The following is a 26,715-nucleotide window of genomic DNA, read 5'->3' as shown; positions in this document are numbered from 1 at the left end:
GAAACATCAAAGAAATTGAAATGGGAGAGTCGTCACCCTGACTGACATGATCTTTCTAAAATCAAAGGGGGAAGGATGCTCTCGTCCCGTGTAGGAGCAGTCCCACTTGTAAAACTTTCCCTTGTCTTGAGAGCAGGCTCTGGTTAGATCGCTTCTGAGGCAGTCATAATGCTGACATCCCAAGTGTTACACACACAGAATGCAGATTCGCGACTCAGAATAATTTGCTGGCAATTTTGCAAGCAGAAAATCTATAACTGGCCAACGCTAATTCAGTTAAACAGCAAATGGTCAAAGGTTGCCTCCAGGCACCCTGTGCCTGCAATTATACATTAACCTTCTAATCAGCTAATTCCGCCTTCAAAACCCAGACAGTAAACCAGTCATCCCAGAGGAACTAAGGGAGACAGCATTTCTCCAGGGATCTTGAGCCTAAGAATCCAGAAATGATTGAGGACACAGGTGAGTTGGGTCCCCATTCTTGTCTCTCTGCAGCCCAGTTTCCTGATTCCTTGGCAGGCTCTATTCAGGATTCCTCTGGAGTCATAAAGGAAAAATAAAGCTTTTCCAGCTGCTGACCCTCAGGGAGGGTGGGAGTGGTGGCAGGACTCCCAGAGCCTCAGCTTTGTTTTTGCAAATTCTCAGGTCACTCCATCCATCAGTCAAAACTCAGGTTAAATGCTTTATAATCTAAAAGCATGCACTAGTGTCCTGGGCAAAGTGTGACTCAGTGAGGTGAGAACTAGTCAAATAATTCATCCATTCACTCCTCTCTGCATTCATTCATTCCCTTATTCCCAAATACTCATTAAACTCCAGGGATTCAGCGGGCACTTTGCTAGGCATTGTCGTGGAGCTTCTCGAGAAGCACAATAACACAGTAGTTAAAAGCACAAACTCTAGACTCATTTTCCTTGGTTCAAATGTTGGCTCTGTCCTTTATTGTGTGATTTGGCATTTTTCGTGGCCACTGTGTCTCGGTTTTCTCCTCTAGAAAAATATGGAAAATAAGATGTGCATTGAGAGGGGCTGTGTCGATCCAGTGGGATGATGCATATAAAGCAATTAGAATAGTGATACACAGGATAAGTCGTCAGTAAGTGTGAACCATTAACATGGACTAGAAAAGGTGAGAGGCATTAACAAATCATCGTTTAATTAATTGAGTAACTAAAATTAAAGTTTTAACTTGAAAGGAAATTATAGGTCACTTCAGGAGCATGTAAAAGCTGGGGACAGGGAGTCTCACTTCGTCTAGGGCGTTAGGGAAGGCAAACCCACAGAGGGGACATTTCTGCTTCAATCTCAAAAATGGGTCAGAATTGGCCAAGAGGAATAGAGACTCGCCTTTTAACTAACACACTCTTTGCTTTCATGTAAAGTCTTTTGTTCCTGTCTGGGTTTCATATAACACATCTCTGAAATTACAAAACTGCATTTAAAAAGGAATCCAGACTAATTTAGAACTTCCCCAAAGCTGAATGTCTCACTGGGTAGGGGTGGTAGAATATTCTAGTTACTGCTATTGTCCCTTGACTTTTTAGCAGATTTTAAATAGTGTCTGTGCATGAACTTGTCCTGGACATCCACACTTCAATTTCAATCTCACTGAGTTTGGTAGTGGGATATGAAGAATCATCATTCATGAGTTTAAAAGTGAATACTTGGACAGTACTCCAAACTCGGACAGCCCATTCTCCAACACCATCAGATGTAGGTCTTATAAATATACTACCTGGATATACTTTTCCCCAAACCCTCTTTAACATTTCCAGAATATACATTATGAACAACACTCCAAACTTATTTTTAATGCCATGGCAATAACGGTCTTCCTATATGGTTCTTCTGTTCATTTATGCATTAGCTTGCACCTCATAAACAACAGGCAACCAATACACCTTTGAAAGCTCAGCAATGATCAAATTTTATGATCACCAAAGGATTTCTATTATTTGAAAATTACAATCAGCCTGCTTATGAAAGCAGATTCATGTTCAGACAGACTATAAGCACAGGACAGAGCCACATTGGTTCTGTATGAATCCTAGTTTACCAGATGCCATTTATCAGATGTAACCTTGGCCAAGTAATCTTCTGTGTCTCAGTTTCCCCAGATGGAAAATGGGAATAATAATAGTATCTTATGTTAATTATTGTAAAGAGCCTTATGTAGTATCAGGCACATAGTAATTGTTCAATAAATGTCTGCCATTATTATTATTACTTCTGTATATGATGTTTAAACCAATATACTTGACTCACTGATATTCCCCAGGGTAGACATTGATAAATATCATCAAAATATTGCTTTTGTTATTACTATAAAACTGCTCAAAGGAGACACTGTGCTAGAAATATTCAAAGGGAAACAGCAGGGACTTGAATCAGGCAGAAGATCAGGGAGAAGTCTGCATGTTGAGATCAACTGCACAACGAGAACATCAATGCCTGTTGTGGGCTGAGACTTGTGGCTTTTGCAGGACACGAAACATCCTTTAAAATGGCGGCTCAGAGCTCTGTCCTCCATATACGAGCCACTGCCCCAAACTTACTCACGGATGGCAAATCCTCACATCACATTCTTTACACCTGCTACTCTTTTTACCTGCTATTTCTTTGCTGCTGTTCAGAGCTTTCTCTTTTAAAAAGAAAGGGCTTATGTTTATCCTGACAGATACTGATTCAAGAACATAGCCAACTTTGGAATTTGCTTCCAGAAAAATGATTTTTTCTGTCCCAGACTACAGGTTGCCAACTGGAAGCATATAGGATGGATGTGGCCAGCAGATGTGGTTAGTTTAGCCAGAGCAGTCTGTCATAGAAGTTAAATTATGATGTTATATAGGTTGCCCCTCTCCAAGCTGTCCTTGTCTGCTTTACTCCCTATGTTATTGCTCCCCCTCACTTGACTCAATTACACACTTGTCTGCCCCTCTAGGCATTCAAGTTTGCAACCCTTGCTTTACACTTTGGAAAAAGGGTCTTCAAGCAAAGAACTCTCCTTGTTATGAGCCTCTGATTACTTGTCATAATAGTACCCATAGCCGTGTGCTCCTAGCTCTGTTGTGGTAATTTTGGCCCTGTGCCTAAGGAAGGTGGAAATATTTCCACTTCTGGGCCTGGTCCCTGAAATACCACCTCTTCCCCATCTATGAAAATAGAAAGGAAGGTCTTCTAAGATGGTGGAGTCATCCAATAGCAGGAGCCCAGAAATCAGTCACTGCTTAGAGGACAAGTACCTTGGAGAGCTGCCCAACAAGAAAACTACCCATGACTGAGCAGTCCCTGAGACTAAGAGTTGTTTGTTCTGGCAGCCCACCTGGCTGACTATACACGAAACGTGGAAGGGACAAGGGGAGAGGGTCTTCTACCAGCAAGGCATCACAGATACATCCCAGAGGCCAGGGAGAAATATCAGAACTGAAGAAAAGCTTAATACAACTGTATTTGAAGCAGCCATAAATAAAAAGGGAGACACTTCCTGCCACAAATAATTCTCTCAGCAGGCTGTGAACAACCTCAGACCTCATCCTCTCTTAAGCCAACTCCAAAATGGTATTTTTTCAAACGAACTCACTAGCAGCTCCTGGCCCCTTGTTGTTTTCCTTTCACTGACTCACTCACTTTTTGCTATTAGCGTGGATGGACAGCTACTTTATCCTTGCCACAAAACACCTCTGCTTTACTCTTGTGAAAGTCCGTCTCTTGGAATCAGTTTGGAGGGGCTTAGATTGGCAGGGAAGAAAGGCTACTATCTCCCACTTGCAGGATATAAAAATGTTACAGCAATGTATTTTGATTGATTCTTTATCCTGCCAAGGACTAAAAACCCAGAGTCCTGGAAGGATTTATAAAGTCACGCTGCCTGCAGGGAAAGCATGGAGAAAAGAGGCAGTTCAAAGACATGCTCGTGCACACCCACCTACACACACACACATATATGCACACACACACAGGCTCATATTGATATCCTTACTGTGAGTGTCAGCTCCTGTCATCCGCACTCCCCCTGAGACTGACCTCCTTAGAATGTTCTTGGTGTTTTATAGCCCCAGAAACACAGAGCACCTGCCACCTTCATGGTCGTTAATGTAACAGACACTTAGAAATGATTTTGTGATTCTTCGGAAGGTAAAAGGGGAGAAACTTCCAATTTGGTGACTCCTGTTGTTGCCTTCATATACAATTTGAGACCAATATTCTAGACCATATTTTTAACTGAATGCTTCTCAGTATCTTTTCCTCAAATTATTAAGGGAAACTATGAATAACGGTCCCCCAAAGATGGCCTCGACTGAATCTCCAGCGTCTGTGAATATGTTAGACTACGTGGCAAAGAGGAATTAAGGTTGAAAATCAGCTGACTTTAAAACAGAGTGAATCTCCTGGGTTATCTTGATGCAATCACAAGGATCTTTGAAAATGGAAGAAAGAGTTGAAAACTTGAAGAAAGAGATGTGACAATGAAAGCCAGGTCTCTGATGTGGTGTGAGAAAGACTCAACCCGCCATTGCTGACGTTGAAGATGGAAGAAGGGGCCACCAGCCAAGGAATGCAAGAGGCCTCTAGAAGCTGGAGAAGGTGAAAAAAAGGATTTGCCCCTAGAACCTCCAGAAGGAATCCAGCCCTGCTGACACCTTGATTCTAGTCCAGTGAGATTCATTTTGGACTTATGACCTTCAAGACCATACAGTAATCCATTTGTGTTGTTTTAAGTTGCTAAGTGTGTGGAAATTTGTTACAGCAGCAACAGGAAACTCACACAGTCTACCACAGTGTTGGTCCCACAGTAGACATTCAGAAAATGTTGGTTCTGTTTGCTTCGTTTTTCAATATGTAAATATAATTTGGGCAAACCAATGGAAAGGGAGAAACAGAGGTGGGAAAGAGGAAGGAGGGCTGGAGGGAAATTGAAGGAAGAAAGAAGAGAGGGAACATAAGAAAAGAGTCATGACTTTGGAACTCTTGGACAAGGTCGTCAGAAAGTCATGATGTAGAAATAACTGTCTAAGTGCTCCATTCCTGAGCACAAATAGGCATAGTCTCCTTTCTTTTGTCTTAGCAATTGTACCTTTCAAGTGATGGGGTGTTTTGATCTGCTACTATGACAGACAGGTTGGGTTTACTTTTTTCATTAATTCCCTTAGTCAATTTAAAATTTCTATATCTGCCAGTCCCTAGGCTAGATGCTGGAGATGGAGAAATGAACAAAGCCCTTGATAAGCTTATTATCTAGAAGGAAAGGCAGACACTTAGGCAAATAATATAATATAATATTTCTACATATTGGGAATTAGTTAGGAAGTAGTTCAAAGCAAAGATTCTTGACCTAGACTACCTGAGTTCAAATTCCAATTTTACCACTTAGTTGCAGTGTGGCCCTGGGCAAATTATTTAACTTCTCTGTGCCTTAGTTTCTTTTGTACAACATAGCCAATAATTGTAGCTACCATCATTGGTTGTGATGTTCAATGAGTTAACATGAATCAAATTTTTTAAGACAGGAACTGGCTCATAACAGGTGCTACATGATACAAATTATCATTATTATTTCTATTAATATAGAGGAGTATAAGATGTTTTGGAAATACAGAAGAAGGAGAAACACACTCTTTGGATGAGAATGGGAACTGGGACCATGTTATAGATGAGGCTGTAGTGGAAAGATGATTGACATTTTTCAAGTGGCAAAGTATAAGAAAGAATGTTCCATGCAGGGGTTTGGTAAATGCGAACACCAAAGCATGACAGTTGAAGAAACATGGAGCAATTTGTCAGGTGATAGCAAGCTCTGGGTTGTCTTCAAGATTATTTGAAAGTGTTTTGTCATCTCGAAATAGGATTGAATTGACCAGGCATGTCCTCCTTGAGTCTGGCTAAAACAGAGCCAAAAAAGTCCACTCGATGAAATAACAACTTTTCTCTAAGTAAAATTAAATCTTTACTATTAAGATTCCAGGATTAATCAACTGGACTCAATCGTAAATTTTAAAAGAAAAATAGAGTTTTATAAGAATTTTAGTTAATGCAATTAGGAAGACGGCTTGCTGGCCATTAGCAGAAACTAGCAGCTGTACCTGCCCTCGAGTGGGTAGTATTTATGTCTATTGGTGAAATTTTAGTAATTAAATTAGCGGTGCCAGATGAGACCTGCTTCCCGTAAGTCAAGCAAAGGAGTCCCTATATGAGATGTTCTTGGGTGAGCTTTGGCAGCCCAGGAAGTTCAATTGAGCAAATATTAAATACCTACTGTATGCCAGGCGCTGGAAGACTTGTCTGGTCTACACATAAAACCCTAAATCCATGGAGACATCAGATAGGGAATTTTCTAAATGAATAGGCCTCCGATTTGAGGATTCAGCCCAACAGAAGATTGATTCCCAAGTCTGTCACCTCAGCCAACCTCCCACTTCAGCTACTGCTATGTGGACACTTCCCTAAGAGCTCAGACTTTCTCTGCAGAGGAATCTTTTCACGTTCTGTTCTGGGGCTCTCTGCTAGACTGCAGGAGCTGGGTTAATGTGAGGTCAAGCAGAGTTGGGAAATGCAGAGGAGTTAATGCTCCAGGGACAGCCCACAACGCTGCCCTCGATGCAGGGAAATGGCAGCTAGTTAAATGCCCCAACTGCCTTCTTCCAGATGGACTCCTCTGGGAGACGTTCCGTGTGCCACGCAGAGGTCTCCGTGGGTTGAGCCCTGGCTGTCCACAGCAGTGATCTCAATGACACCTCATTACATTGGCTTTCTCCCTCCTTCCGTGCATTCGCTCTTGCACCTCAATCCAGCTTCCTGGGTTACCTCCCTAAGAAAACTACCTGTATGTAGTCCTTTGTCATAGGCTCTGATTCAGGGGAACCCAAAATAAGACATGCCCCTTGTATTAGTTTCATTTGCTGCTGTATTAAATTAGCAAAATTGTAGTAGCCTAAAAAATATTTTATTGTCTTACAGTTCTGGGTACCAAAAGTCTACAATGGGTCCACAGGGCTGTGTTCCTTCAGCAGGCTTCAGGGGAGAATCTGCTTCCTTTCTCTTTCCACCTTTCACAGGTCCTCTGCATCCTTTAGCTCCTGGCCTCCTTCCTCCATCTTTGAAGCCAGCAGCATAGCATCTCATCTCTTTCTCTCTGTCTCTCTTCTTTCATCATCATATTGGCTTCTGTCACTAACTGACTTCTCCTGTGCCCCTTTTATAAGGACCATTGTGATTACATCAGGCCCACTGGGTAATCCAGGTGATAGTCACACCTTCTGGGAATTAGGACGTGGACATGTTCAGGGGACCATTATTTAGCCTACTACAGCCCATGAGTAGCTGATACAAGGGGAAGGAAAAGTTCTCTAGACACAATTTCAATCCAAAATGTCCAAGAGGTATAGAAACAACCTAAGTGTTCATCAATGGATGAATGGATGAAGAAGATGTGAAATGTGTACATATATATGTATGTAATATACAATGGAATATTATTCAGCCATGAGAAAGAAGGAAATCCTGTCATTTATTACAACATGGGTGGACCTTGAGGGCATTATGCTAATGAAACAAGCCAGACAGAGAAAGACAAATACTACATGGTATCATTTATATGCAGAATCTAAAAAAAAAAAAAAGAAAGCCAAATTCAAAGAAACAGAGTAGCAAAGTGGTTGCCAGGGGCTAGGGGGTGGGGGAAACAGGTAGAGGTTGGTAAAAGGGCGCTCACTTTCAGCTATAAGATGAATAAGATCTGAGGTTCTGACGTAAATCATGGTGACTCTGGCTGATAACACTGTGCTGTAAGGTTGGGGTTTGCTGCGAAGTTGGAACACAGATGTTTTCCTCAAAAGATAAAAATAAAGGAAGTGATAGATATGTGAGGTGATGGATGCGTTAAACTAACTACATAACTAGATGGGGGAGAATCTTTTCACAACGTGTACATGTGTCAGGCCACCATGATGTACACTTCAAAGACCTTACAATTTTGTTTTCCAATTATACCTCAATGAAGTTGAAATCAAAAACAAATGAATAAACAAACAAATGCCCCAAAATGTGCAAGAGGGAGTCATTCTATAATCACCCATATCCCTATCAATATTTACCTATGAAATCAGGAAAATCTAAACGAAGACCCCTCTTCGTTGACCAGGGTATGGTCAATAGCTACATATCCAGGCCTGATACTGTGTCAATTTAACAACTAGACTATGACCTTTTCTTGCTCAGAAATAATTATCAGATCCTGTCTGGCCTTGCTGTGAAGTGGAACATTTTATTCTAACCGTGCAACTCTCAACACTTTCTTCTCTGCCAGACATTAGACAAGATGTCAGATTTGTCACCACACCGGAAGGTTTTTATTAATTATCTTTCAGAGGCAAAGTCCTTTCTGTAATTTATTTTTTCACACTGGGAAAATTCTTCTATTGAACTAAATGTCTATCTTGTTAAATTGTTTTTTTCTGCTAAAGGTTGTCGCTTTGAAAAGTTCCAGAATAAAAGAAATAAGCCCAGCAAAACTTGGTGTTGAAGTCAAGGAATTGATGGTGTTAGCAGAACACCATGTATCATCCCATGGGATCAAGTGTAATAGCATCTTTTATTTAAAACCTAATTGCCTAACATGCAATTAATAGAAAAATATCTCCACGTACTCACTTACCTAAATCAGAAGGAATTGCAATGATTGCTCTTTACATGCCAGTTAATCATATTCTGGAGACCTCACTCATTGATGTAAGTAACATTTATTGAGGGCCTACTATGTTTCAGTGCCAAGATATACAAAACTTAGTAAGACAAGGCCCCTTTAGGAACACAGAGCACAATAGGAAAGACATATGTAAGTACTCACTTTTTTTTCCCCCAAGGAAGATTAGCCCTGAGCTAACATCTGCCAACAATCCTCCTCTTTTTGTTGAGGAAGATTGGCCCTGAGCTAACATCTGTGCCCATCTTCTGCTATTTTTTATGTGAGATGCCTATCACAGCATGACCTGATGAGCGGTGTGTAGGTCTACACCTGGGATCCAAATTGGCGAACCCCCGGCCAGCAAAGAGGAGGGTGCAAACTTGACCACTGTGCCACAGGGCGGGCCCTTGTAAGGACCTACTTTTAAAACACAATTAACAGTGTAAGAATGGAGTAAGTAATCTAGTAGCAAAAGCAAAAGGAGAAGCAATTAACTCAACGTCAGGGGGTAAGGTCACTAGAGATGCCACTGTCCTGGACACATCGATTTAGTCGATTTTGCTTGTGTGCCCCTATATTTTAAACATAAGAAGATGCACAGTAGGAAGGACTATGAGGGATAGTAGTCCCTGAACTGCCACTTGAGTGCTGTTACTAGTTATTACTCAGGAGGACTCAGATGTCTCAAGACGGAGCTACCTGGATGGGGAACATTTTCTCAAGTCCTCGATTATAATTTTATTTATAAAAGGTAAGAATTCTTGAGAAGATAGGAACTAGAAAACAAATTAATATGCATTTTTTTCTGCTTTACATTTCTAGAGTAGGAAGCAAGATAGTAATATAATGTCAAGGAAGATACAGAGGGAGGCCCTCCAGCAGTGAGAGATGCCCAGGGGAATCCTGGTAAGTGTTTAACAACTGGCTCTCCAAGAAAGATATGCCTTGACTTGTAACATCAATGGTGGAAATACTCCCATCATGGCCAATTTCAAGCCACCAACATGAAGTCAGTGGCCATGGAGTTGCGGAGAGATGTGCACAATTGGCTGCTATGAGCTCAGCAGCTCCAGAACAGCGCTGGGTGTGCCAGCTCCTAATTCTGGGCTGTTTGGGCCAAGAACTTGCCTGGATTTTGCAGAGCTTTTATGCATATGAACCACCATGACACTGAGTCGAGCTTTCCTCCTTCCCAGGGTGACATTTTGTAATCGAGGATGGGGTTACACTACATACGAGTTAAAACAGCCTGGAAACCCTTACTGATGGAGCAAAATGGCCCACCATAATTTGGTTTTATACGAAGAGAAAATGCAATGAATCCTTGATTCGTGACGGTGTGTTATTTAAATATTGCTTTTGATGTTTTATCCAGAGTCCTAGCTCAAATGATCAGAGATAATCCTGCCTTCTGACATAATTAGGAAGCTGCTGCTTTGCTACGCTGGAGGATAATCAATTTGACCTTGAAAGCTTGTCTATAGTACATACCGATGTTCAGAGCACAGACATGGCAGCCACAGTAGAGCCTCTCTCAATGCGCAACTATCAGCTACAGACTTTGTTCCAAGGACAAACAGGATCTAACAGACAGCATGAAAATGATGATGACCGGCAGGCCCCATATGGCCACTATATCTGTTAGACGGCCTTTAGGGTGTGGATTTACTGCTAACATTTAAACATCAAGGATTTTCACTAAGTATCTGGATTTGAGACAGCACCGGCATTGGTGTTAAACATGCCAACACTCCACGGATGATAAGGATCTCCTCCTGATTGCCAGAGCTTCATCTCTAGATGGCCACAGTCCATGTCCCTCCCTACCTGTCCCCAGCATCAGTATCAATTGCCTTTTATTCTCTCAGTTGTGCTGTTGGTTTCCTAAATTAAACTTAAAAGTGATTTTTGGTTTGCCTTCACATCTTTATATAGATTTTTCTCAAAACCAGGCCTCTTCTTTCTTTTACATTACCTTCTTGGGGTCCCCAAGCACCTGAGCTTTCATTCTTCATCTACGAATATTCCTAAGGAAAGAGTCTCCCTTGAATGTATTGCAGCAAGGTTGTCTGTGTGACGGTGAAACTACCGCCACCATAAAAAGTCTCCAGGATTCTCCTCTTGAAACTGCTTTCATATTTACTGTCTTCTAGATTCTGGGGAGCTGAGTCAGCCTGCTCCATTACTCAAGTTCATATTTTTTCAGAACATCAGGCTCTTCCTCTTAGCCTGCTTGTTCAAAGGCACAGGCATTTTAGGGTGATAAAAGTGGCTTATTGCTGGTCTCCAAAGACTGAGGACATCCCTTCCCTCAGCTTCATAGCAGTGGCAAATGATCACCGTCCTCATTAATCTCTACAAGAGGCACGAAGCCTCTTCAACGTGCTCCTCACTCAAAACAAACAAAAAAGATATATGTAGATGCAAATACACTAAGTCACAAACCCGTCCTATTAACATAACTGCATTAAATTCAGATGTGGATAAGCCAGTCTATTCTCCCCAACAAGCACACATGTCTTAGGTTTTGAACCGAGAAGAAAGAAACATCTGAGCCAAAATAGTTTGAAAAGGATATGTAATTTTTTCTCATGCCTATTTGAGTCCTAAAGTTCAATTACCCGAAATTTCCTGAGTCAGTTCTTGGGATATTTTCCACTCAAGCTGGATTAATGCAATAGTCAAAGTTTCTGATAATCCTACTGCTTTTTCGAAGTAAGTCTGGTTTTTCTCATAGAAAAATAGTATATCTCACCCATAGTAAAAGTTGGAGGAAAAGGGATCTTCACAAACTGTACAGTGTAAAATATGATCACGTGAAGGCCCCTCACACTAGGCTAGGAGACTGCGCTAGAGTCTCCCTAGGGAGTAAGAGATCGGCTACACACTTTATTCTAAGGGCAGTCAAGCTCAAGCAGAGAGGTGCCTGTTGTGATGGCTGCAGGCCCCATCTGCCCTAGTATCTGTTATATGGCCAGGAGGGCAAGCACCCAAGCAGGAGGTGCTGAGGGCCAGAAAAGGACAGTGAGAAAAGCACCAGGGAGTAGGGAGAGCTGGGTCCCAGCTCAGGTGACCGATCACCCTGGTTTTCCCAGGACCGTTTGATATTTAGTGACTAAAGTCCCACATCTCAGGAAACTCCTCAGTCCCAGATACCCTAGCCCCACCAGGAAATTGATGTCACACTCGAATTGAGCCATTTGAGGAGAGAGGGATATAGAAACAAGTAAAAGTGTGGGCTGAACTGGGGAGAAGGGGCACAGGGCAGAGGGCAGCATCACAGTAACCGTGGGACACCTTATCAGTGTAAGCCTGAAAGTCCAGGAGAGGAGACGGTCTCCAGACCCGACAAAGACCTGCATGGAGGGGGTGCCCTAAGAGGAGCTGTGATCCCCCGTGGAGGAACACAGCAGCCTGCAGACACGTACTCCCTTCCCTCCCTCTGAGCTCTTGGCCTAGACCTCATTGGCTCAAGCATTGATTGGCAAATCACAGCCCACAGGCCAAATCCAGTCCACTGCCTATTTTTGTAAATAAAGTTTTATTGAAACACAACCATGCTCATTGACTTACCTATCGTCTATGTCTACATTCGTGCTACAGTGGAGAGCTAAGAGGCTGTGACAGAGACCTTATGGCCTGCAAAGCCTAAAATACGTATTTTCTGGCCCTTTAAGAACAAGTTTGCAGACCCCTGGGTTAAGCCCACCTGAATCCAGAAAGCAGGGGAACTCCATACAGGGCAGAAGGCAAGGTGGACAAGCAACAAGAGTAGACCTGGGGGAGCCAATGAAGCTACTCAGCACACCCCTTACCACTGACATCAGTCACAAACTGAAGAACTAGTGGAAGACCCTAGGCCAAAATGTTGAAAACGGAGGCACCCCACAATTGCTCTGAGTGTAAACAAAACCATGAGCTTCTTAAGCAGCCATCCGTGAAGCAGCCCTTTTTGAATTAGGCTCCTGCAGAGAAGGTGCAATTATGGAAAGATAGGATTTGAAAAGCCCAGAGGCACTCAGCCTCTTCACAATATTATTTGGGCCAATTTTTTGCAAACTCAATATTTTTTTAAAAACTTTTGACAACATCCAAAGAAAATACTTTAAATTAATAAACAGGAAGGATGTAGGGGTTTTGTTTATTCTTTGGGATAGAGAACAATTAAATGTTTCATAACTCTCAATATCCGAGTGACAAATATTAATTGAGCACTTACCACCTGCCAGTCCTGTAGATACTGGAGAGAACATGGTAACATAGCAAGCGGAATAGAGAAAAACATCTCTGCCCCCATGGGGCTCAATTCCAGTAGAAGAGATACCAATAAAAGAGTAAAAAGAATAATTACAGAGAATAATTTGAGAGTGGTAAATTCTACAGAGAAATTAAAACTGGATGTTGGGGTAAGAGGAATAACATTAGATGGCAGTTGGGCAAGAGTCTTTAATGAGGAGAATGATGAGGACTTTGTCACACCAAGGTCAGAGGAAGAGCATTCTGGAGGGTAGCACAGTGGATGAGCCCAGAGAGTCAGGCAAGGCCTTATGGCCTATGATGCTGCTCAGAAAAGAGTTAACACAGCCAGCAGATCTGGGACTGCAACCTTGTAATGGCCTGCTTGCAAGGTTGTCCCTTAGCTGGCATCTGGGAACTTGGATCTGGGGAGGTTTCCCACTGCCCTAACTGATAAGGGTGTCTCACTGTACCTAAACTGTTTGCACAGACAGTATGGTTTGTGCTGAGCAACTGCTTCCTTTTGGCAGCCTGGAATTTTGCTACGTACCAGGCAAAAGTAGCAAAAAAAGTCACCTCTGTGACCAGCCCCCAGCAAAAGCCCAGGGCACTCAATCTCTAGTGAGTTTCTCTGGTTGGCAACATTTCCCACGTATTGTCCCAACTCCTTGCTGGAGGAATGTTCATACTGTGCTACTCCACTGGGAGAGGGCTCTTGCGTCCAGTGTCCTCAGACTTCACCCGTGCATATCTTCCCTTTGCTGATCTTGCTCTGAATCCTTTCCCTGCAATAAATCTTAGCCATGAGTATCACTACATCCTGAGTCCTGTAGGTCCTCCTTGCAAATCATTGAGGCTGGAGGTGGACTGGGGGACCCCTGACACAGATGGCAGGTCTGTATTTCACTTATTTTCTTTGAGCCAGAAACCAAGGGAAGCACTTTACATGGACTTTCCCATCCTCGCCACAAGTCTTGGATGTCGTCAACCCCTCCCTGTCATCCCCACCACCATTTTGCAGACGAAGTCATCAAGACTCAGAGAGTTTCCACACCTCACTCAAGGTCATCCAGTTGAGCCTGATGGAGAATCCAAGTGGTCTAACTCCCACTCCAATGATTTGCCCTCTGCGTTCACTCACAGTGCACACATACCCTGCAGGACGCTCAAGGATATTTTTGCATATTTGTTTGACATCCACCGCAACAGGTTAGCCCATTTTAAGATTTTAATCTATTTTATCATGAGATGCTCCAGCAAAGCTCATTCAAGCTCCACCTCTTCATCTTGATAGTGAATTTGAGCCTTTGTTGTAAGAAAGACTATTAAGATTTGGCAATACGATTCTTCAAGGGTGATAAACATCCCTTTAAAGGGACTGCATATCCATTGACTGAATAACTCTGTCCTAAAAATGAAAGTCACACTTGGAGAATGGAAGGGTGGGTTATGAAAATGCAAATTAGAATGACTTTATTGGTTGAATTGAATTCAGTTCGTCTTGTCACAAAGAAGCATGAGTGGGATAGGCCCCTTCTAAGCCAGGTCTAAGGCATCATAGAATGTAGGAACTCGGCATTAGTGGCCTCAGAATGGAGCGTGATGCCTGCTGTTCAAAGCCAGCAGCAGAAAATGCCAAGATGCTATCATATCCATTGCTCTGGAACTTATTTGTATTCTTTTTGGCAAAAAAATCAAAAATCTCTTTAGACTTGACCTTTTTTGTCATCAATATTTCTCCAGGTGGGTTTCATATACCACTGTAGTATGTGAGATAATTTTAAGCAGTATATTCAGATGAATATTTTTTATTTTAATAATCGTCTTTATTTTAATGCATATCTTCTATTTATAGTAAGCAGTATTGATTTTCTGTTTATGCTAGTGATAGAAAATTTCCTTTCTAAATATATTTGCGCCAAATAGTAAATCGATTTAAATAAAAGTTAGTAAACACTAAAGAGAATGTGGTTCCATTAAAAAGACACATATAAGAAATTTAAGTTGGAGAAATTCTGAACTGGATAACTTATCTGGGAATGTTTGGAGACAGGGAATTTCCACCAGAGGTGGGAAGAATGATATGAGGGTCGATATCGGTCAAAACTCAAAATAAGTAAAGCCACACTAAATTTTAGATCAGTGATTCTCAGAGTGTGGTCTCTGGATCAGGACCTTCTGTACAACCTGGGAGCTTGTTAGAAATACAAATTCTCAGGCCCCACCTCAGACTGTGTGAATCAGAAACTCTGGAGGTGGGACCCAGCAATGTGTATTTTCACAGCCCTCCAAGTGACTCCGGTGCCTGGGGGACTTTGAGAACCACAGCAGGAAATGATTCCCCATTCAATCACTCATTCACTCAATAAATGTGAATGAAGCATCTTCTACGTGCAAAACTCATATTCGTGCTCAAAGCCCTGGAAAGCCACAAAGGAAGAAAACGTTTCAAACATTTTACTAAAGACGCATGACACATGCTGTGAGTGAATCACGGAACTTCTGATGAGCAGGGCCTGAGTGAACGGGCTCTGCTGTACACGGAGGCTCTGGGGCTCTGAGTGTGATCTCCTGGGGTGTTTGCAGGGAAGACTTCCTGGTGTGACCAAGACATATATTCATTTTATTGTCATGGACTGATTGAGCTGATGAAACTCTGGCCAAGAATTAAATGTCTGCGGTTTGCTGGAGGCAAGCATGCATATAGATTGATCATCACAGCGAGGCAGTGCCGGCCTCCTCCTGTGTGTGAGCTGAGACCTTCGGAGCCTGGGGAAAGTCCTATCTGGAGACCAGAAATGAGGAGGCCGCTGGTCAGCTCTGCCATGGCAGAGTGATTTCTCACAGTCTGGGATCCTAGGGTTATACACAGCTACTGCCCCTTTTGGGTCAACTACCCAGCAGTAGATTAGGAAATGATAGAGCAAGAATAAGGGCAGAAAGAGGATCACTTCACCTGATCGAAGGAGACAGCAACTGGATTCACTTTCCCTGGGAAATTTGCTGGGTGGGTGGGGACCATATTTGCAGCATTGAATGCAGCCGCTGCATGTAAAAGTGGGGCAGCCATGAATTTTAAACCCAGGAGCTCTGTGACCTTGTAAAGAGAGAAGCAACTGACATTTACACAGCGTAGAGCTTTCTCTGTGAAAGTCTGAAGGAGGGTAAATTCGTTCAAACTCTGTAGAGCGGCCGCTCTATACAGAAGCCACAGGTGCCTGTAAGATGGGCTGTAAGTACAAAACACACGCTGGATTTCAAAGACTTGGGATGAAAAATAAAAGTAAAATATTTCATTTGTGATGTTTACATTGCTTACATGTTGAAATGATGTATACAGTATACTTTGGATATACTGTGTTAAAGAAAATATTGTACAATTAATGTCACCTGTTTCATTTCACTTCTATTAATGTGGATACCAGAAAACTTAGAAGTATGTACGTGGCTCAGATTAGATTTCTATTGCACAACGTTGCTCCAAAGCAGGAGTCTAATAACTTTTTCTTAAAATGCCGAGTAGTAAATATTTTAGGCTTTGTGGACCAAGAGTCAAAACTGAGGATATTATGTAGGTACTCATACAAGCATTTATAATGCAACTGTTTAAAAATGCAAGAAGCATCTTAGCTCGTCACTGTATGCAAACAGGTGGCAGGCTGCATGTGACCCACAGTTTGCAGACCTCTCTTCTAGAGCATAATGTGCTTCAAAACATCCAACATACAGCCCCATGGATCCAGCAGTCCAAGTCTGTGGAGCCAGCTGTGTGAGCAGATGTATATTTGGTGTGTGACCACTGTGGGAAACTGAGGCTGAGACCCAAAGTTGTCCTGCTGCAAAGAGGCAAGGTGGAACTTGAAGCGAGGTGTGTGGGACTCCAAAGTTCCTCCTCTTAATCACCATGCTCCACTGAGGAAAGCTGCCTTCTTACTTTCTCTTCTTCTCTTCGTTGGGGAATCTTTCTTATGGCCGCATGACCATGACAGATAGCCCTCACACCATGCTTGGCCCCAAACCTGTGCTCTTTGGATGGATAAACAAAAGGAATGCATAAGTGATTGGGGCCGCCCTGTGATTTTGAATTCTCTCCTTCAGCAACAATGACCAAGGACTGACTGTAGCTCAGCGCCTGGTGCAGGTCCCTGCTTTCCATGCACCAAGCACTGACCTTCAAATTCATTTGAAAGATACAAGCAGCCTGTCAGGTGAGGGGAAAAAAGACCTCCAGGGATGCAGTAGCGAGAATTGCATTCAGCGCATCAAGAGTTAATCCTCTGATGCCAAGGTTATTAATATAGGAAATACAAAGGAGTCGTAACCTATCTTCTGAAGGTAGATGAGCTGGCTAGCGCTGGATTGAGAAAATTATTATTTATTAAAAATGAGATAGTCACGGGCCAGTGACTAATGCTGATTGGGTTCGGAGACAATTCCCCACCCACAAAGCAAATAATACATTTCTCAGGAAAGGTGTTTTGTTAAATACAAAATGCCAATAGCATAGTTATGCATCTGCTCTAGGCTCCCATATAGAATCTTTTCACACTATAAGGGCATTAACTGTGAAAACACCCTCACCATGCTCATACTCCATTTTCTCTCTTAAGTAGCCCCTGAGTTGTTGGCTTGCTTAGAACTGGGGCTTCCTTCAAGCCTTGGTTCTAGCTCAGGTGTCCCCTGAGAATTCTATAGGACTGGAGCAAATTGAAGATAGATTCTATGAAGTGCTTGGTTGGCACTAGGCTCTTCTCCGGACACAGAAGAAGAGAGAAGGAGAGAATGGAATCAGTTTCCATCCCCATTGATTGCAAAAGCAACACAAGTCCCTTGAGTGGTTAACAGAAAGCCAAAGGGGATGCATTTAAAGCATGATTTCCAAACTAGGAATTTGACAACACAGTGAGTCCCTGGGGATCAAAATAATATAGCAAGAGGCCATTGGGTTCTTCGATTGAATGTGGACTTTGAAGTCAAGCAGACCGGAATATGAATCTTGATGCCTCCATTTATTATCTATGCAGCTTCTACTGAGGCACTTTCTTCCCCGGGGCTAAAGTTTGGTGCATCCATGATAAGGGCTACTTTAACTATTTTGCAGGGTCAGTGGAAGAACAGGCAGGTTAATGTGCTTGGTGCATGGTAAGGAAGTACTACATATTTACTGATGTTATTAACATTTGAAATGAGAAATCTCTGCAAAGTCTGAGATGTTTGGTTGCTGTGCAAATTAGAGAAGGCTCTTGGGAGATGGATCTGTGTCAACTGGCCTCTCACATCAGTTTTCCCTCTGCCTGCCATCTGGGAATGCTACCACAACATACTGACTTATTTTAGGAATAAAAAGGTATAATTCCAGGGTGGGAATTTTGTAGTAAATGCGTCATATCTTTCTTGCTCACCCATGTAACAGACATTGCTAATCCATTGCTACATTATTATGACGTTGGCTGGATCCAACATCAGAATTCTTCCCAACACAGTCTCATAGCATCTGTTGCCCAATAATTGGAGTTGTCATCTGAATATCTTCCTTGGTACAGTCAAATTTGTATACCATTTCAGTGGTTGGCAACCACTAGATGATCAAGAAATTCATTTTCTTTCTATCCATTTGTGTTTCAGAGTATACAGTGCTGACTGATCTAGATGGATGAGCTTATTGCAACACGGCGATGTTATCAAAATGATTTTAAACTGTTATTTCTTTTTGTTTTCATCCTTTTGTGATGGTAGTAGTTGAAAGAGTATTAGATTCGTATGTTTCTCTGTGACTCTTGCACATGATTCATAAATCTAATTATAACTGTGGGTAGTGACAGCAGGCTTCACACAGCCTAGAGATATGTTCGGTAGACCACATTTTGTGATTTTCTTTTGGGTTTTTGTAACCACGTTGATAGAGCAACAAAAAGGAGGAGGAAGAGGAGGAAGAGGAGCAGATCAAAGCTACACCTAAGTCATAAGTACTTATTTACTCTAAAACACTTAAAACTATGAGAAAGACAGTGCATTAATTAGGGTTGAAAAGCAAGTTCTAGACATTGCCAAATTTATTTTCTAACTGGTTTGATGTTCATAATTAATGGCTAATATTCTGCCATTTATAATGAATTAAAATAAAAAGTGGTTTAATGAGATTTCACTAGGCCACCTCAAGCATTCAATCAAATCTTCTTTTCAATATGTGAAAAATGTCTCCTTGACTCTTAATGCATTTAAGGTCAACAGTAACATCTTCATACATAAAAGATTCCATTCTGCTTCTAAAGAAGAGGTAATTATAAGAAAGGGGTCACATAGACGGTCTAGGATTTGTGTAACTTCTATTCTAATTAATTTATCGTATGTGGGATTTTGCTTTGGCTTCCAAGTGTTGATCTTTTACGGCTACCACATTCCACATGATTATGGGTTTTATTCCTGCAAAAGGTCATTCTTGATATAATTTCACCGTTAACAGAGGGAACCTAGGAGCATGGGTGTTCCTGTATGTCATTGCATCGTGAAAAGTCATTTGGCAAAGTCCTGGGTCTTTTTTGCCCTTAGATGTTATTTAAAAACCAAGGGGCCAAGGCATTTGAACAAAAGGTGAGAAATTCAATTAATCATTAGGAAGGTTGTCTTCACAATTCCAGTCCATGGGAGCATATGGATCAACAGAATGTTTGTATCTGAGAATGTGTTTCCTCTTCTCTCCTTCTGTTTCTTAAGTGAAATGACCTGGATGTTATTGTTATTTTGCCTCGTATTTATTTCGTGGTTGGTTTCTCTTGGGGCAGCATGATCCACAGCTGGGATCCACAGCCCTTTTATCATCAGGAAACCTTTGCGTTGTTGTTTTGGTTGTTTCCTTCTGATGCTTCTCGTTTCTTTGAAAAATTTTGTTCTTCCAAGCAAACTGCAGTTATTAAGTAATAATTATTTCATTTCCCAGGGCCTCCCCACCCCCACCACTTACAAAAAATTAAAGATATACATAACTGTCACATAGAAGCATCTTAGGTAACCAACCAAGCTGAGTTGATAGTATTCTGCCTCAAAGCAGAGAAACTTCATGTCAGTCTAGCCCAGGATAAATGTATGATTTCAACTGATATTTCTGAAATGCTGGCAACTTGCAAATCACAACCACTGACCAGAAAGAAGCCCCTAGATTAAGGCCACTGTGCATGCAAACCATCTGGGATCTTGTTACCAAAAAGCAGATTCTGTTCAGTGGGTCTGGGGTGGGGCCTGAGAGTCTGCATTTCCGACAAGCTCCCAAGTGATGCTGATGCTACTGGTTCATGGACCACACTCTGAGAAGCAAGGCTCTAGATAATAAGGGAAAGTAAACAGGGAATTTAGCCACAAGGTGTGGTTCAGTCTTAGCTCCAAGGAAGATTTTTTAAGCACCTTCTGTGTACCAGGCCCATTAGAATACCAGGTATATTTTTATATGCAATATATTAATGGGACAGTTTTTCCTTCAATGGCAATTCCACATCTTGCCAAATAAAAGCTCTGTGCATTCCAGAAAAGAGCCAGACTCTGCCTGGGATTGGGATTATTTCCACGGCTGTTATGGACATAATAGCATTTTCACTGGACTTCCTCCATGCATGGAACGATTCACAGATTAATTTAACAAATGTGTATGTGCCAGATACAGTGCTAAGCAGTAGGTATATGGTGCTAAAAGAAACAGATATAGTCCTTGCCCTCAGGGAGTGTCAAGCTAGGAAGACAATGAACAGGTGAGAACACAAAGAAATATGTAAGTATATATATGATGAGTGTTGGGAAGGAAGAGAGCGCATTCTCTTGTCTTCTCAGCGCTCTCCCACCTCACCAATTCATGTGCCAATAAAACTGGAGATCCTCTTCACTTTCACTGTGTCAGTCTCCACTTGTGCAAGAATGATCGTTGTACCTGGCCCTACGCCTGATACAAACAACACTGCTTGCTGTTCTTGGGGACCGCAAAGGATGGCAGGATAGAAAAGGTGCTGAGTTCCATAATTACTACTCAAGATTCAACGTGACATGTGTCATAACAATAACAGAGTCTAGCACAGTGTCTCTCACAGAGCTGGCATTCAAATAAATACTTTTTTTTTGAGGAAGACCTGCCCTGAGCTAACATCCATGCCCGTCTTCCTCTATTTTATACGTGGCACGCCTACCACAGCATGGATTGACAAGTGGTGCCATGTCCACACCCGGGATCTGAACCAGCGAACCCCGGGCCGCTAAAGCGGAACGTGCAAACTTAACCACTGTGCCACCAGGCCGGCCCATCAAATAAATACTTTTGAGGGAATAAATGAATGGAGGAGTCAACAAGTGCTAAGGCAAAATGAGAATCAGAGAGGATGCAGCAGCGTGGCTCTTATTAGCTTTACATGCAGACAGAGTGGAGTATAGATTCCAGCCCTGCCACCATCTGGCTCTCAGAAACTTAGTTCTTTCATCTGGAAGAAAAAAAATGATAATTACATTTTCCTCCCAGGATTGTGGTGGGGATTAAATGAGATAATACTACGAAATGCTTACCCCAGGGCCTGGCAAATGGTGAATATTCAGTAAATGATAATGCTGGTTACCCTTAACACTGTCTTTATTATCATTTTCCTAACAATGATTATGGAAGTGGCATATGATAAGGTCCTCAAAGGAGGGGAAGCGTTTGGACACATGGAGATGGTGAGGAAGGTTCTGCAGAGAAAACAAGTCTTTAAGAATCAGATTATTGCTTACACATTCAATAAATATGCCACTGGTTATTTGTGCTTGCCAGGGAATTAGGTGAAGATTAATTAATATTTATAAAGTATTTTGATATCCATGTAATATCCAGTAAGCAATTAGTTCTGTAACACAAAGCCAAATCCTTTTACATACCAAACAATGTAAAACAAACTGAATACAGCTGTGTAAGAAGGAACAGAATTCCATTAACGCATGTTGTAGGAAATCTGCAGCCGGTTGGATTTTTTCCCCCCTTTTAGTAATTTTCTTGCTGATTTTCTCTGGCTTCCCACTGCATTTTCCCGCCTTACCCCCTGCAGCCCCAAATCAAATTATTTCCTCTTGGGTAGCAGTGAAAGCAGAAGTGGGATGAAGGCAAATGCAATTCCGGCCCCTGCTGCCTGGGAGGTGTTCTGAGCCCAAGAGTGCATAAATGGTATAACGGGGAGGCAGACAGCGCTCCCAATGTGCATATTTCTGTATCCATCATCACAGTCAGGTGGCGGTAAACGCTATATGTTTCCTTGCTCTAGATGTGCAGGGAGAAGAACTTTGGATGGAGGGAGAGGAGATAAGAAAAATTAAGTCAAAAGAAAAGATGAATTCCTCCTTGATGGTGCTTTCTCATGTCTCTCCAGTCCACATGTGCATGTATATTGCCCAACCCCTGGCTGACTTGACTCGATTCTCCTAACCCCTGCTAACCATTTGCCATGGACCATTCTCACGACAATGTGCTGCTACGTGTTTATAAATCTCTTGTCCCCAACTTTTTCTGAAGCCCATGACCCTAGCCTAAAAATTCCAACCCTGTGTTTATTGTGGAAGCTTCTAATCCATGAAACTTGATCTAGAAGCCCAGTATGTCAAACAGATACAAAAGGAGTTACTGTGGAGGCAGCAGAGGTCAGGGGTCAAGCTGACTCTCTAACTCCTGCACTCTCTTCTAGATATCGCTCCAGAAACAGCTCTGTGATGAGACTGAAAGCCTTGTCCTAGTGGAAGCCTTTCTAACCAAATGCAACCAAGCTAAACTACCAGACTAAACCCATCCAGAAAATGTATCCTCTTTACTCAAGACAGAATGACCAACTGTCTCTGCTTGCCCAGGACTGAAAGGTTTCCAAGACGCAGGACTTTCAGTGCTAGAAGTGTGACAGTCTTGGGCAAACAGGGATGGCTGGTCACTCTACTCCTATCCTACCTCCTAAGGTAGAGTATTCTATCTCCCTCAGCGTGACAAATCTGATGGTGAACAAGCAGGCAGCTCTGTCTCCATGCTATACGCACACAGCGCTTGACCATCCCACACCATATATTCTCACAATTATTTTCCCCTTACCCATTATTATTGTGTTCAAATACCCAATCGACACCTGGCCTATTCCCTTGGGGAGGAAAGGGCATTGATGCTGAGGATCTTTTTAAGCAGTTTTTAGACCCAATCCTCCCAGAGGTTCCATGTCTTGCCTCAGTTTCTCCACAGTGGGGACTGATTCTTGAAGCCAAAGACCACAGAGTTCAGCCACTGCCCAGAAGGAAGCCAGCTTAGCCCTGTCTACTGATTACGTCAATTCCGTAGCATCCTTCTAAGAAGGGTGGGACCTACTTCTCCATCCACCCTCGCTTTCGGCACTTATCAATACGTCGTGAAAATCATCAGTGGCCCGTTCCCAATCATCTGCTAAGGTTCATTGCTCAGAACCCCTCACTCCATCTCCCTCATTCTCTGGGTTGCAGACCGTTGACTGACCCCTTGGTATCCTTGGAGACTGCAGCTGTCTCTGGAGCCCAGAGCTGGAAACTTATTCTGAATTCTTATCCAGAACAGTACAGATGAAGCCATCCTATCAGAAAAGAGTTCACAAAATGATTAAGGCATTGTCTACCTGGAAAATTACAAATGGAAATTCTCTATCCCCTCCTAAAAGCCCAATGAGCATATTTTACTAAATTAGCATTATTATTTTTTTTAAAGAAATTAGCACCAGCAGAGCAAGGCTGAGGCTGTGTTGCCTGGGTGAGATATGAGCTAAATGTGTCCACAGATAGAAATAACCTCTACTTTATCATCAGGCAGAGGGTAAGCAGAACGTGCCAGAGGCTTGATGAATCATTCCAAAGCCAACCATGTGGCATTTTTCTCTAATTAGATCAATTTTGCATTCTTAGTACCTTTCCCCAGTCCCCTGAGAATCTTCTATAGTTTCTCTCAGCATCTCCAGTTGTTGAAATTTGAAAACCCATCTCCCTTTCCTGTGGTCAATATCTGCTAATGCCACATTTTAATCACATTTGGATGTGTATGCTCAATCTTGAAATTATCTAAGGTACCTGCCAAACTATTTCACCAGCAACTCCACTAAGTTACTTACAAATCAAAAACGCTTATGGAACAAATTGCCAGATTCAGTAATTTACAGGCACTTTTCATTGTATGAAGCAATTTAAAATTACTGGAGTACTTCATTTTTTTTTTCCATAAGTGCTTCAATCTGGAAGTTATTGGGATTCTATTCCTGAGATGAGTGAAGTAATTTAACTTTTCTGGAGGACTTTTTATGCATGTACCTATAACAGAGGCACCTATTTTTAAAATGATTGGGGTTCTAATCACGTGCAGCATTGAACAATTTAAAATTACTAAAACATTTAAAATTTTATCAATGCTTCAAGTTTGGGATTGAATTTGAGATTGTATGTAGAAAATAAAAACCACATGACCATTTCATATCCTCGTCCCCATTCATTATTAACATCAGAATTTCAACTTGGACAATTTAAGCCTTCTGCCACGTAGGAAGCATTACAGATCTAAAATAGTCTGACTTCATGCAAAAGCAACTCTCTGATTTCAGGTTTTCATTTGGCTCTTGCGTGGCTATTTATAGCAAAGTAATTCAGAATCAGAATCACCTCTCCTTTAGCAGACAATGCATCTTAAAAATATTTGTTAAAATTGTTTAGATCTAGGAGAAATAGGCCAAGGAGATTTTAGTCTTCACTATTACTAAATTCAAATTGGATCAAAAACACTTTTCAGCTAACGAGAAGTTTTTCTATCATTTTGTTTTTTGAAGCATGAAGAAAAAGAATGACTTCTTTGTTCCTAGAAAGTGAGGTATTATTTAAAGATAGCACAACACAAAGTAAACTTCTGGCATTTTCCTGGTGAATTCAGGCTGTGAAAACAGGGTTATGGATGGGGTTGAAGGGCTGGGTGTCCCTTCACTGTTATGGCAGGCTAAGGTGAGACACACCTGCGCCATCTGACCATTTTCTGATATTTACTGACCAAAATCATAGATGAGAAACCCTCTGAAAAGAAGAAAGTCCTTTATCCCTGTAAATTTTTTTCTTTTGCTGTATTTTCATATTGAAAATTTCAAGGAAACACCAAAGCAGAGAGGATCATATATTGAACCTCTCTCTGTATCCATCACATTAAATGTGATCTCAACAGTAAGGTCATAGCTGCCCTTGGTTCAACTGAACACCCATCTACTTCCCCAGATTGGCCTAAAAAAATTCCATATATCATACTATTAATCTGTAAATATTTATAACAAGTCTACAAAAGATCGAGGATCTTTTTTCTAACACAAACACAATACATTACTGCACCTGAACAAAAATAACGAGTCTCTAAATGTCACCAAGTATCCCGTCTGTGTCTCTATTTCTCTATCTTAGAACTTTTTACAGGTTATTTTTAATCAAGCTCCAATTAGGGCCAAACATCATGATTAATTGATATATCTCTCAGGTGTTTTTTAATTCATGGAGCCCCTATTCATAATCTAGGTTGTTTTCACAGTATAGATTTGGCCGATTCCATTTCCGTGGTGTCACCGAACATGTTCACCTGCCTACCGTGTTTCCTATAACTAGGTGGTTATATCCTGGAGGCTTGCCTAGATTCGAGTTTAATATCTTTTAACTCAAAACCACTTCATCGGTGGTGGTGTGGATTTCCTTCAGGAAATACAGATGTTGGCTGGCCTCCCTTCTTATGATGTTAGAAAACACTGACAGCCATTGTCTAGATCCATTCATTAAGTAAGGGTTGTGAATTCACGATATTTAAATTCTACCATTTCTTCATCATTTATTAACTGTAAAAAGAAACTCCCTTCATCAACTATGTAATTATCTCCATGTGCCATTCTTAAAGGAAAGGCAGGATAACTGTTTTATTCTTTCCCTTCATTTATCAGTTTCTAAAACAAAGAGTTTATCTCTACCATCTGTGAAAGGTGACCAACAAGTAATTTCAGTTTTTTCCTACTGTTATGAACGTGTTACTATGGAATTGCTCATCTTATTTTGATACTCAAATTGTCTCACCTTCGGTCTACTGATGTTGGTGTCTCTAAACGACATGAGGACATGACCCGAATAGCACCAGATACCTTCCTTGCTTTTTGATATGACAAAATTTTACAGATTTATCTCACACAATCCCTGTCCTAGACATGAAATCAACCATTTTCCCAAGGAGGCTTGGTTGCATTTGCTGGGAAATGGTGATTAGAAACTATAATCTATTTGCTAAGGAAGTTCATTGCTATAGGATTGGTCACTGTTTCCATGCTTTTTGAAAGGACAGAGACAAAATATATGAACATTTACTTAACCACTATGCCATGGGGCCGGCCCAAATTACTGTGTTTTAAAATCACTGGGGATAGATCCTCTCCTGGGGTTACGTCACTACCTGAGTACACATTTAGGTTCAATCATTTCTCTGACTTTTGAACCTTATAACTACCTTTTTATTTAGTTTCATTTTCTAAGTTACAAAATAAGGTTTATTCAGAAAAGTCTATTTCTTTTCCTGTTCCCTTGTACTTTTTCCATACTTCTCACTTCAGGTAACTGTGTCAGAAGATGGGTTACCCAGAAGCCTCCAGGTTGGAGAAGCCACAGAGAGAAAGAAAGATGCCTGGGGAGCCCCAGCCCTTCCAGCCCAACCCCAGCTGTCTGAGTCTTCCCACTCCAGACCAGGACATGTGAATGAGCAAGCTCCTTGATGATCCAGATGATTCCAGCCTCAGCTACTCACT

General features: G+C 41.7%; 1 protein-coding gene and 1 long non-coding RNA gene across 2 annotated transcripts in view; one reads left to right on the top strand and one right to left on the bottom strand.

Annotated features, from left to right (window-relative positions):
• The window catches only part of CDH13 (cadherin 13), a 1,002,245-nt gene that overhangs the window by 775,756 nt on the left and 199,774 nt on the right, over window positions 1-26,715 (bottom strand). The gene's annotated exons all lie outside the window — the stretch shown is intronic.
• LOC139082495 (uncharacterized) lies at window positions 368-26,715 on the top strand. Its single transcript, XR_011538551.1, has 3 exons — window positions 368-462; window positions 9,503-9,586; window positions 26,524-26,715. It is a non-coding gene; the product is annotated as an uncharacterized lncRNA (long non-coding RNA).

This window comes from Equus przewalskii, chromosome 3 (assembly GCF_037783145.1).
Source record: "Equus przewalskii isolate Varuska chromosome 3, EquPr2, whole genome shotgun sequence".
In the NCBI taxonomy this organism is placed as follows: domain Eukaryota; kingdom Metazoa; phylum Chordata; class Mammalia; order Perissodactyla; family Equidae; genus Equus; species Equus przewalskii.
This window is presented reverse-complemented; position numbering and strand designations above follow the sequence as displayed.